The following is a 12,961-nucleotide window of genomic DNA, read 5'->3' as shown; positions in this document are numbered from 1 at the left end:
TGCCCGGCCAGCCCCGGGAAACTTGACTCCCGCGGCGTCTGCCAGGTTTGCGGCTCTAGGCAAGAGAGCTCTAGAGGGGGTAATACCTCCACATTGCACCCACTTTCTTCCATTTCAGAAGAGAAAAAGTTGTTTGTGTGTGTTAATGGGCACCTCTGATGGTAGTTATTGAGGTAATTCCCAGTGCTGCAAAATTGTGCGTTATACAGAAGCATAGTGGTAAAGCACCGTCCAGGGGTACAGTTAGTGTTGTTTTTTTTTTTTTTTTCTTGCAGCAGATATCTGTATTGTCGTTTAGAAAGGGCCGCCACTGTACTCCCATGCACAGTTCTTTTTGCCACTGCAGGTCTTACCTCTACTTACTTCTCCCCTTAGGAATTTTTCTGTTATCTGCCGCGGGTTGGGTAAGGCTGCCCTTTCACCCCCCAGAGGTGCTGTCGGAGATTGCAGTTCCTGAAGTGTGTCGAAGGGGTGGAAGTGGTGGTGGTGGGGGGAAGGTTTGTCCAGATCTTCAGTTTAGAATGTGCTGAAAATGCTTTATTTAATGACATACTTAGTGTCATATTTTAAATAGGTGTCTAGACCTGGGAAGGGTACACATTCAGAGGGGAGTAGGAAGACTCGAGCCCATTGCACCTGTGTGGAAAAGGGCAGGAGGGAGGGACGTCGCCTGGCAGAAAGGTTTGTGTAGTCTCTAGGGCAGCTGCCCAAGACCGACGAGAGGAGAGGAGCGCAAGTTCCTCTCCTGCAAGCAGATTAGTTTATAGGCAAAGCACCTGGGATCACTACAGTGGGTGGTTGAAATGCAAATGTTAAAGACTGGCAACAGAAGAGAAGTTTTAACCTAATTACTTGATTCGTACATGCTTTCTGCTTTGTGGAATAATAAGCATGGGCGGAAGGGGAACCAATTCTTTGTTATAGTAGCATCTGCTCACGTGAATGGTAGTGGTGAGATGTGGGTGGAGAAACCGCTACCTTGTAGTTCAGGAAAAGAGCCTAAACCTTCCTATTTAAACAAGATCACTGGAGACAGATCAGGTTAATGACCAACAATCCAAAGGGGGGCGATGTACTATCAAGTCGCTTTGAGAGTCAGTAGGATTGATGATCCTTGCACCCTTGTTTTGCAAAACAAATGTGAGCTCTGTAATCTCCTTTCTCACTTTGATTAAATGGCTGTGTAAATTGGATTACATGGGATAATTCCATTGAAAACTAGAAAGAGGTCAGACTAGCCTGAAACTCCTTGGTGTTAGTGACTCAGTACTGCTGACCAGAGACACTGCAGACAGCTAAGTATTTTAGAAATGTGACCTGCTCAGGCCGAGTAAAAGTGCAAGCCCTTTGGGGGAACTTGCTGCTGTTAAAGGACTGAAGGCAAAGGAGGGCAGTGCCCTTGGTGAATGAAGGCATTCATTGCCTGGGATCTAATGACCTTCAAGGTTTCCTTTAAAGATACTTCTAGCAATTCCACATTCTTGCCACAGAAAAAGGGGACCCTGGAAGTAGCATGAAATCAATGAAATAATCAGTGGAAATGGAGGAGGGTGCTTAGATCCTCATTCATATTGTTAAATTTTCTAATCCAAAAGTTACAAAGGAATTTCCTGTGCACCTCTGTATGGATGGAGAGTAGCATAAGGAAATCTGACATTAAGACGTAAGATTGTTCTACTGAATCTAATGTTATACTTGCCAGGGAGGAATATCTATTAACATTCAATAGTTTAAATAATCATTTATAAAGATGGCATCAATTCCAGAGTTCTGTTCTAAAACAAACAGTTGTGTACCCTTCCATTACCCAAGATATAAAATGAGAATTTAATGATAATTTTAAAAATACACTTGAATTGTGCAGCTCTCCAAGAATCACAGGGACACCAGGCATTCTGGACTTTCAGTCAAGCTAAGTAAATGCAGAAATTCACCAACAACCACTTGAGGTTTGATAAATGATTCTTTAATTTATTTAGCACGTGTGATGAACTTTTAGCATATGGGAAATAATTACACGGGCAATAGTCGTGAGCAGCAATTTTAACAATAAGTTTAGTCACAAGTCTACAGAAATGAAAACATTTTGCATTTTTCAGATTTCTGAATGTATTTTATCCATATTGTGTGGTTTTACGTTTTCTGAAGGGAATTGTGTCTCTGGCTTAGAAAGAACATCTATTTCAATGTATAATCTTTTTTTTTCAATGTAGTACTCTGATAAACTGATATATTAAATAACAATTGGACATTAATTTGCAAGACCAATTAGAGAAGTGTTATCAGTTTAACGGGGCTGGCTCCATGTTTATTGATGTTGTACTTACATTTGAGTTTTGAGATGGTCTGATCTGTGAGAGTTTTCATGACTGCTGTCAGTTTTAGAAATATGAAGATAGGAAAAATTCATCTGGCAAATGGTGTAGAAAAGGCCATTTTAGGCACACATTAGTTCTCAGAAGAGGCAAATAGAATGTTTATTAACTTTTGTTTTTCCAGAGAAAATATCCCTCTTTTGTCTGTACAAAGTTTGTCATCTGGGTGATGATGCAAGTTTACAGAAAAATGTAACATTTATGAAAAGAGCATTTTAAAATTTTGTCCTTAAAATCACTCCATTTGGAATGTGTGCTTTGAACAATCCTAATTTTTGTAGCTTTTAATTGATAGATTCTGCCAAGACTTTAAAACTCAAGTGCTAAGTCGATTACATGCAACATAAAACAAGGAAAATAACCATATGGAAGTCTGAAGGCCTGAGCCAAACCAATTAAAATCGCCAAATTTTATTTATATCTAACTGCTGATTTGGAGACAGCAAGTTATGAATCACATTTATTCTATAATGATAGGGTTATTGAAATCTTTCCATCAACATCAATAACATTAAAAAAAATTCTCCCCAAATAGCTAGTCTGAAACTGGAGGTTTCTTGCATGGTCCGGCGAGCCCCACTGCATATGCCCCTCCCCAACCATGTCTAGGGAACACCTGAGATATAGTGGAGAGATCTTAGGTTCTAGCTTTTCAAGACTTTGATTCTAATTCCTGTTTTACCACTGGTAAGACAAATGACTTTAGGCACATGGTTTAACTTCTTGGGGTTTCCATTTTGCAATCTGTACAATGATTATAAAATAATTATAAAGATCTGTAAGGATTAAATGAGATTTTATATATGTCTGTATCCCAGCACAGTGGCTTACTGTAGTTACAGTCTGAATTTATTATCCCTGAGAAGAGAATTGCCTGCCCACTAACTTAAAAGCCGGAAAAAAACTAGCTTTTGCAGGTAGATGTTGCTTAACCATCAAAGCACAGAGACCCAATTTTCGTAAATCTGGATCTCTGCATTGAGCCTTATAAACGGATACCTGTTTGTACTATCATATCAGGAATGTGTGAAAAGAAAGGCTACCTGTGGCAGGAGGGATGATAAGTGCTTTAAAGTTTTTCTTAAAAAGTGAAAATAAGAGAGTTAAAATTGAAAATAGGAATAGAAAATGGGAATATAATCACCATCTCTGATTCACTTTCATATTTCCATACTTTTGCTTTCTAAGTTCCCCTTGTCTGATTCTGAGGGTTTATTTTATTTCATTTTAGACTAAAGAGACTGGGTCAGTTTCCTGTCCTTGGTGTTCTTGAACTTGCTCTTCAGAGTGAGGACAAGCATTCATGTCTGCAGGGTGTCTTTATTGCCTTTACCAGGCAACATGTGGTGACATTTTAATTTTTTTCATTATGCAAGTTTGGGAGATTTTTTCTTTCTTAGTTACCTTAATGTTCCCTTTCATAAATTAGGGTAAGGCATTTGGATATAAATCTGTGAGGAGTGATCTTTTATCTTTGTTTTCTAGTACATGAATCATGAGCAGCTGCAGGAGACTGTCTTTTTGGTGTTAGTCACCTGTGTAGTCAGAACAATTTATAAAACAAATTGAAGGAACACCAGGATGCTTTTATAATATATGCTGTTTTCAGGATTATTTTGTTTAGACTTTGTCTCATAGAAACCATTGACTATAGCCTTACTGATTTATAGATGCAGTGAGATGTTTTTGTCTTTTCACTTAATTATGGGCATGCTAAAAACTGTTTACAGGGGCTGGGAGTTGGAGAGAATTGTCATTATCCCATCTCTACCTATTTCCTTCTGTCCAGAAAAATGGAGGTGATAGGACGTGATTTTCTTAGAATTAGGCCTCATGGATCTTTTTCTAAAATTGCAGTGTGTGTCACCTAAAGGAAGACTGTCTGTTACGTAACTCTCTTTGTCTTTTGACTACGTTTTACTATTTTTTCTAGGCTGCCACATTGACTTGGGTATTAGGGGATGGAGTTCATTTATTAGCACAGATACTATGTTGTATGACTTCGGGAAGGCATTTGACCTCAGTTTCCTCCACTGTAAAATGAGAGAGTAGGGCTAGGTGATTTCTAAGTGCCTTCCAGTTCTCAAATTCTCTATGTCTAAGGTACTAGTAAAATAGATGTTTGAACCACATGGCATTTTAGCTTCCTTTGGTTCTGAGATTCATGTAGTCATTGCTTTGGTGTCAATAGAAATTTTAACCATTGTTTTATGATAATAAAGCAGCCAATGGGGAGAAATGAAGGAGATTTCAACTTAGACTGTTCTACTTTTAGCCTTTTCACCTGCTACTTTATATTTCTCTATAACAAGAATGGTATTTGCACTTGCTATTTTGGCAATATCCATAGTTGAAGGCGATCTTTACTTTCTCTCTTCCAATCTTTAAATCCTCTAAGTGAAGAAGAATCATAAGGCAAAGTCAGACAGCCAGAGGAGGTCATCTTACATAACTAATGAATGTCTGCCTCCCCATATTTGCTTATTGTTTCTACCCCTGTGGTCTCCGATATCTGTGTGCGTGAAGTAGAAATGGAGAGAATTCGATCCTGTAGTGGAAACAACTTTCGTGGAGGGAATCAGAGGTACGGACCCTGCACTTGGCTCTGGCTCCAGGGCCGGTCACTGGATCTTCGTAGTCTTGGGCAAGTCACTGAGCCTCAGTAGTATTGTGCCCTAGAGTTAATCCTGAGAAGAAGAGTGAAGGAGAGAGGTCTGCAGCTGGAGACACAGAGGCTGAGAAAGGAGGGAGCAGCTCTTCTGCCTCCGGGAAAGACAGTTTCTGCGGATGGCACGTTGCCGAGTCTCAGTCTCTCTGTGCCCTGACTTTTTGCAGGTCTGGACCCCCTCCTCCAGGCAAGAGACCACGATTTCCGCAGAAAATAGAGCCGTGACAATGACGATAATGCTCTTCTGTTCTAAGCACTAGCAAAATCTAGTGAACTTCCTGCTAAAACCATGTGCAGCATTGAGGCAATGATACAGACACTTAAAAAAAGTAGCAGTAGCTATCTTTCGTTTATCTGGATGAAGAAATTCAGCACTTGACTTTGCAGGTGTAGCTGTTGCCTTGGGGCTTGGAGTGCTGCTGATTAGAATGTAGTCTCTAAGGGGGCAGTTAGGGTGCCTTTTCTGTGTTCCTGGTGCAGACAGCAGCTCAAAAACCTGACAGTGGCCTTGCAAAGAATGCCTTTCCTCTCTCTAGGGTGACCATGCAAAAGGGCGCACGAGACGAGAGCAAGAGCAAAGCCATCGTCAGTGCTCACTTGAAAAAGTAAGCCCCAGCCTCCTTCACCTTTGCAGCAAGGGCATCCCCACTGGATAATGTACCCTGACTGCATACTGTGCCCCCACTGGAGGCCAGGGAGGGTGGAGCACGGCCTGAAGGGGGCCGCTGTTTGTCTTGCATACACATACTCTGTTGCCCTTTCATCTTTTGTTTAAAAGCCCTGTGGGTGCTTAACACTTTTGCCTCTTTTTCCCCTGGATCTGAAATCTCTGAAGCCAAAGACCTTTCCATTTAAGTGCCTTTACTAAAGTCCAGGGCTGAATCACATCTTGTAATTGGCCTGTTTCTTCTAAGTGCCAGTGTTTGAGTGGTAGTAAACCAGGTTGCCTCTAAAAATTACAGCTTAATAGTGGTTGTCTATTGTGAGGAACCCCGTTGTGCTGAGTTTTCCACTGTTTACTTGGGGTCCCTTTCGCAAAGCCTTCCTAGACAGCTACCTTGTGAAAACACAGATTCCTTGATTTCCAAGAAGAGTGTTGCAAAGAAAGTAGGTTGTGTTTATAAAGGCCTTGCCCCCTTCCTGGTATGCGTTGTCCATATGGATGCCTGTTAAAATTTACATTCACTGCAGAACTTTGGATGGGGGGAGGGAGGCAGGGTAGAGGTGCTTCATATAAAATGGTTTCTAATGTGATCTAGAAAACCCAAGGATTGCAAAACAAACCCCGGCAGTCACACATCGTTATTTATGGGTCTGTGTTAAACCTACAGTTTAACACTTCTGAAATAGTCAACACGTTAGGGATTTCCATTTCTGATGACTGACTGAAACCTCTGTGATTGCTTTAGTTTGGATCTCTGGCGAGTTTAGAAAGCTGCTATCTTCAGCCGGCCCTACCCAGAGATCTCTGATGTGTTCTGTTAGGTGGAGAGCTAACACAGGTCATTCTACTGTTTGTTAGAATGATAAATTATCACAGTAAAAGGAGCTGGGCTGGTGCTTTCTGCTTCCAGGTGGTGCAAAGGGGTTGCTAAAATGCAGGGATAATAAAGTAGTTAGAAAACGTTCATGAAGAATTAAAAGGAGGATATTAGTATAATGTTTTTAGTACTGAATGAAATTAATTCTATGTAGAAAAGCATCCAACGACAAAATAGGGTTTATATAATCTTTCCATTGTTACGCAACAAATTGTAACAGTTTTGTTTTTTCTAATTCTTAACCCCTGCCCAGGAAAATACTTTAAAAGTTTAGGACACATTTGTTTATAATGTACTATGGTCATAATGGTACTCTACATCTTAGTACTAGAAAATAGTGGACTATAAAAAATAGTTCCCCGTTTGAAATTTGGATCTTTCTTATTCTTAAACAATTCCATAGACTTTTATCGATTTGACCATTTATTGTTTGCATTTCTGTATAAATGTCACACATAAACGATTCAGCTTGAAGGAATGAAATTTACTACAGTCTGTGTCAAGCATTTGACATTTAAATGTGTATCCATTTTAAATACTTTCATGATTGTTTTGTAAAATCAAATCACCCTGATAATAAGATCATGCCAAAATGGCACTGAGAAAACAGTTCCAAGATGAATCAAAGAACTTGTCTTCAGGGAGTTAGGTACTGTTTTTTTAAACCCCAATTCACAGACGAGGAAAAGGTCTTTAACCTGCCAACTCCAAGTGTTTTATGGTCATGATTAACACCCAAAGAGATTTAGCTGGCACTACCACAGTGTATTAGTGCGGCCTATTCAGAACCTCAAAGATACACGTTCTGCTTATAGGAACATTAAATCAAAAACAAACACAATTCAGATATTAAAAACACTTGCCTGTAATAGTTGGCAACAAAAATTTTGTGATTCCAGTTACCTAGCAGAGTGGCTCATACTAGAGGTTCAGTGAACACAGATGGAATGTTGTTGAATAAATAAATGCCTGATTTCAGGTTGTTAAGTGCCAATAACCTTTTTTAGAAGCCTTTTTCTTTTTTTTTTTTTAACAGAAGGCAAATTTTAACTACTGTCCTGGCTCTGTTATACACAGATGTGTCTGGTTGATGATTAGAAAGGCTACTTTGTTCCCCATTTACAGTATTAATTTTCAGTGAATGTGCACTATTATTTACTAAGTGAAACTGGTGGGCATGTGAGAATACAGAAAACACTGGACTGAATCAAATGTAGTAGTGGTTCGGCTGCTTACTAGCAGTGTGCCCTTCAGTAAGTGTTTCTCTCTGAACTTTTCTCTCCCAATCTTTAAAATGGGTGCAGAAATAACTGATCTGTTGGTAGTACTGATGTCATGATCAAGTGAGATAGGCTGTGTAAGGGCACAGGGACTTGCTCTTAGTAAATAATCAGTTCCTTCTCTGCAAGAACAGTGAATCATGGAAGCTTTCAGCAAATCCACGTGCTGTAAGACATAAATTCATTGTTCACAGTTCCTGCCTTTGGCTATAGGGCTTGCATGAATAAATGAATTAAAATAATAGAGCTTAATACCTTAACTGCCTTATTTATACACAATCTACCTTCTTTAACACTCGCAAGCACTCTTAGCAAATTAAACAAAATTTTCCTCCAATTTTACCCCCTTTATCTTTCTCCCCTTTCTAAGAAAGGCAACAGTTATACAAAATAGGCCAAAAGACAAGCTGCTTAAGAAGAGAAAGGATAGGGGACTTCCCTGGCAGTCCAGTGGCTAAGACTCCACACTTCCAATGCATGGGGCATGGGTTTGATCCCTGGTCCAGGAACTAAGATCCCACATGCCACGGGGCACGGCCAAAAAAAAAATAAGAGAAAGAATGAAGTAATAAGACTAGCTAATAAGTTAATATTCGTTGATTACTCACTATAGATGAGGCACCAGGCCACAGACTGCACAGGAATATCTCATTTGATTCTAGCAAAAAAACAAAAAAATGTTATGAAGTAGATATTATTATTGATATCATTTTTTTTTAACAAATAAGGAAACTGAAGTTCAGAGAGATTAAGAACACTTGCCCAAGATTAAAAGGGAAAAAAATTGCAAGTAAGTGGAAGAGCTTGGATTTGGAGCCAAGCCTAATTCTAAAAACTAGATTCCATTGAACCACGTCAATGGAACGAACCCATATTTAAATATACGTATACATACAATCTGTAAGACTCAACCTTTTTAAAAAAAAATTTGCGTGTGAAGATGATGGTTTTTTAATCTTATAAGGGGAAGGCTGAGAGCAGGCAAAGCAGGGTTTCCGGGTTGAGCGAGGGGTTGCTTCTGATTCAGCGCGTCAGGACCACCCAGGAGGGTAAATGGCTGTGAAGAGCCGCAGCAGTCCCACAAGTCAGGGATCCAGGGCTTGGTCCCCAGCCTCTCCCACCTCAGTCTCCTTAACCATTGAATGCCTGCCTCAGCTGCCCTGTTGTGTGGGAGGTCCTTATAAACTGGAAAAATGCCATTTTAATTTGTGGAATTAAGAATCACTGCCGAAACCTTAGTGTCTTTCAAATAAAATGGTACTTTTCTTGGCCGAGGGGAGGTTTTTAAATATTTGAAAAATGTGTTGCAGAATAACTTCTTGGGGGATAAAAGATGCTTCGGGGATTCCTTTAATCAGTTTGCTCTATTTTCATGCTGTTTCCAAACACAATTGTAAGTGGCAGTGATCATTTTTAGAAAACTACTTAATGATGTCTTTATGTTTATGTCTGTTTGTTAAAGCTACCAGCCATTAAAGTTGTGACCTTTGCTTTGTAATTCCTTGTCAATCCAACTGCATGAATAGTAAAAATTCATTTTCTGCATTGATGTTACGATTTTGGAAACAATTGACTGTTGGAGCACCCTTAGCGGCAGCATCGCTATGTCATTTATCAGTTTAATGGAAATGAAGTTGTTCGCTAAAAGGTCCTGGAATCATTTGAACGCAGGTGAAGGAAACAACAGAACAGAGGTGTGATGAACCAAATAGACTGCAGTCAGATGACCCACTTTGGCTGGCTAATCCTCTGAGCCTCGGTTTCCCCATCTGCCAAAGAGAGAGAGCAGGAGTACATTTCTCAAAGGTGGTTGTGAAGATTAAATGAAATAATCCACAAAAAGCCCTTAGTCCAGTGCCAGGCACCTAGGAAATCCTAAATAAATATTCACTCTGATCTTCAGCATTAAACAAATGGTAAGCCTATCAACAGTGGTGACTCCTTTCTTAAGAAAGTGACTTTAATTACAAAGTCTCCTTTGTCAGAATGAAAGAGAAAGTTCAAGCAATTTATCCAAATACCTCAGGCTTGGAATTCACTTTAACCCTGAATAATTGTTTTCATTCCCTACTTTAACCAAAAACTGAAAAAGAGCTAAATGTGTATAATTATAATCGCAAGATAGTTTACCTAGAGCAAAGCTACTTCTTTCTATCCTGTGCCCAAGGTCACAGAGCTAATACGTGGTGGAGCTGACTTATGAACCAGGCGGTCTGGAACTAGAGCCTACATTCCTGAACTCTATGCTATGCTTGGAACTGGGGGGACAGAACATGAGTCCTTCCCATAAATTAGGGAAAAGTAGATCCCTCACCATCTGGGAGGAGAAGTCATTTTCTGCATCAACAGAAATATAGCCACTTGTCAAGGGAGAAAGGAAAGAGCATGGCTTTTGTGTCAAAAGCACCAAGGTTTTACGTCTGGCTCTAGCTTGCCAAGGGATCTTAAGCAAATTATTTAACTTTGCTTAACCTTCTCTTAAACTGAATTTCCTCTTCTGTAAAATGGAATAATAATACTTTGTAGCTTTTTAACCTGGAAATAGGATGTTGCATACCTCCTTTGTGACTGTCACTCACAGAATTGTACTATTATAAAAAAAAGTACTTTTCAGACTTAACATGTTTTCCTGCTATACTATTAAGAACTAAGTTGTGTTTGTACAAATGTTTGACTCATTGGCCTCATGTAGACACTCAAAGGAGCATGGACTTTGGAGTTAGAATGAGGCTTAAGTCCTTAGCTCTGTTATTCACCAAGACCCACGTGCATGGTATTTACTTTCTTTCTCAATGTCCTCATATGTATAATGGGGTGGTAAGGATAATATTACATGGTTGGAAGAATACAAAGATTAAATGAGATAATATATGGAAATTGGCTGACCCAGAACTGATGTTCAGTAGGTAGTATCTCTAATCTTTAGGGACTGGATTATGCCAGCTAACAGATCAGTATGGATCAGTCTACTCTGTCCGTTTGCTCCACTTGTGTGATGGCTATAATTTATTTAAGCCTGTTGTCATTGAAAAGCAGAGAGAGATTATGGGTGATTATGCGAAATTGGATTGTGTGACCGTGAACTGAGATTAGTAAGGGTCTGGATCTGGGTCAGCATCCCCCTTTGTAACCGAGAATGCTGATACATGACTTGGCTACGTCACCGGTTATTGTGTGTGTTGTTCCATTCAGAGGCCTACGGTCATACTTATTATTCTAAGCCTTGAGTAATGAAAAATTCAAACTTTCTAAATACATGAAAGCTTTGAGTTTATTAATGTCTTCCAAAATGAGCCTCACACTACTTTATATAGTATGTATTAATAGCTTTGGAGACGCATAGATCTGGCGTCACCTCTTCAAAATGGATGACTTTGAATCATTTAATTCTTCTAACATTCTGATTTTCTCATTTCTAAAATGACATTTATAACAGTGTTTAACTTCTCACATGGTTTTGAGGATTAAATGAGCCAGTATATGAGAAGGGCTATTTCATGCCAGGTACCCAGAAAACCTAGGTAAATGCTAGCTGCTTTCAAGAAAAATTCATTTTTGCCTTCAAAGTTGGTTGTGGGTTTTTTTTTTTTTTTTGCTCTTGTTTTTGTTTTTTTTTTCTTTGCATGTGTTGAATTTAGTAAGGGTGTAGGATCAACAGTTTGGGAATGTTTGCATTATGAATTCAGGTTTTATTTTCTTGTGGGTGATGGTATTTAGAGTTTAAGGGCTTGATTGTCCAGGTTAATCTTCAAGTAAGTTTTGTATCAATCAAGACAGACGCACGTTACTTTTATCTGTCCATTACTTCAGGTAAACAAGCATTCCATTCTTGTACAGAACATTAAACTGTTATGTTCCTCTTGATGAGCTTGTTCAAAGCACTTGTGAAAGACAGAAAACAGCTGCTGTTTTCTGACATTGTATAATCTGAACGCTCTTTCTAGAGGTTTCTTGACTGAATCTTTGACTATCATTACCTCAAAAATTAAGTTATCAACCCAGACAAGTGTGAAGTAACTTTGGGTTCAGTTTAGAGTAGGATCTAACACAACAATTTGAGCCAAGACTCAAGTGAAACCAAAAAGCAAAAATCTCTTTTAAATGTTGAAAAAGGAAAAAGTCTACATCCATTCTTTTAAGACCCAAAGGAGAATGGGACAGAATCATTGGTTTTTATGTCACTTAAGAGGAGAGCTGGATTATAAAGGGACTTAATTTTGCATCTTTCCTTGAAAATGTGTGTCCTGGCACTTGGTGGGGCAAGGCAGGAAAGTCAGAACAAGCACTTGCTGACTGTATAGGAGATCCACAGCCTAAATTCAACTATGTGGTGTTGATATGGGGTTCTTCCCTCCGAGGGCATCCACTTTGTATCCATCCATCCAACAAAACGAAGAGTGAATTCTGTAATTTTAAAGATTCTCTCTAATGCACACAATCTAGATTATTAATGGAATTCTGACCATGTGACTACCCTGGTTAAAATCCTCCATTGACTTTGCATTACCTGCAGGATAAAGTCCAAACCCTCAACACACTGTACAAGATTCTCTGTGATTGGCTGTTGCTTATCTCTACTGCTCCCTGAGTGGTAAATTTCATGCTGGCATCACTTAACGAAGTACAGTGAAATACTGACATATTCCACACTGCATTTGGTCTTGAAAGCCCTGATAGCCCCTCTCCATCCTCCAGCTGGTCTAGCTGAGATGGTTCCTCCTCTTGGAAGTCCTCCCTGAAGTCTGTTTGCCCTTCCTCCCTGCCCCCACTTTCCTTGTGTTTAGTGATCTTACCCCGTGCTTCTATAGCATTAAAAAAATCATATAGGGCTTCCCTGGTGGCACAGTGGTTGAGAGTCCGCCTGCCGATGCAGGGGACATGGGTTCGTGCCCCGGTCCGGGAAGATCCCACATGCCGCAGAGCGGCTGGGCCCGTGAGCCATGGCCGCTGAGCCTGTGCGTCCGGAGCCTGTGCTCCGCAACGGGAGAGGCCACAACAGTGAGAAGCCTGCGTACGGCAAAAAAAAAAAAAAAAAAAAAAAATCATATATTGAAAACAATATAATGAAATTATATTCTTACTTACCTGTCTACCTGG

At 39.7% G+C, this 12,961-nt stretch overlaps 1 protein-coding gene across 3 annotated transcripts in view; it reads left to right on the top strand.

Annotated features, from left to right (window-relative positions):
* The window catches only part of KITLG (KIT ligand), a 107,649-nt gene that overhangs the window by 735 nt on the left and 93,953 nt on the right, over positions 1–12,961 (top strand). The gene's annotated exons all lie outside the window — the stretch shown is intronic.

Source organism: Mesoplodon mirus (genome assembly GCF_964341445.2).
Source record: "Mesoplodon mirus genome assembly, chromosome: 11".
Taxonomy (NCBI): Eukaryota; Metazoa; Chordata; class Mammalia; order Artiodactyla; family Ziphiidae; genus Mesoplodon; species Mesoplodon mirus.
The sequence above is the reverse complement of the archived record's forward strand: the minus strand, read 5'-3'. Positions and strand labels throughout refer to the sequence as shown.